Below are 633 nucleotides of genomic sequence, written 5' to 3'. Positions count from 1 at the left end.
AAGCACAAAATACATGACCAGGAAGGCTCTTCTTTCTGCCTAAGTAAAACCCACAATCATGATAAGCATGTGTAACAATTCCTGCTTTATTTCTTCCAAGCATCCTCCATAGCTCAGTTTTAGAAGTTGGAAAATACTTCTGTCCAAACAAGACATTTTTGGCTTTGAAATGATCCAGCAAGCTTTCGTATGTCCATTTGTGTCTAACCATCAATGCTAAATCCAATAGAAGAGCTTCTCTAACTGATCGGTTGCTGTTGATCATAAGTGGTTGATCCAGTGATGCTTGGTTGAAATTGAAGTTGCCTGGCGTATCATCTAGTTCATCATTGTCATCATTATCATCCCTGGGCACGAAGTCCTCTTCATCACTGTTTACACCAAATTCACCAGTTTCACCGATTTCACCACTACCATCATCTTCATCAATATCACTAGCTTCATCTCTAGTGGTGACATCCTCATTGCTCCAGTCACTGTCAGAGCTATGGGCATTATTATTGTCCTCGTTGTCCTGAACCCTGATGGAACTCTCTGGACAAGGTCTGGAGGCGAGACCATCCAAGTACCGTCCAATTCGTCTCAAATTGGATGGATTTGGGAGACCCTGAATCGGTCCAATGTACATCCATT

The sequence above is a fragment of the Frankliniella occidentalis genome, unplaced genomic scaffold, assembly GCF_000697945.3.
Source record: "Frankliniella occidentalis isolate FOCC.00 unplaced genomic scaffold, Focc_3.1 Scaffold133, whole genome shotgun sequence".
NCBI classification, from domain to species: domain Eukaryota; kingdom Metazoa; phylum Arthropoda; class Insecta; order Thysanoptera; family Thripidae; genus Frankliniella; species Frankliniella occidentalis.
The sequence above is the reverse complement of the archived record's forward strand: the minus strand, read 5'-3'. Positions refer to the sequence as shown.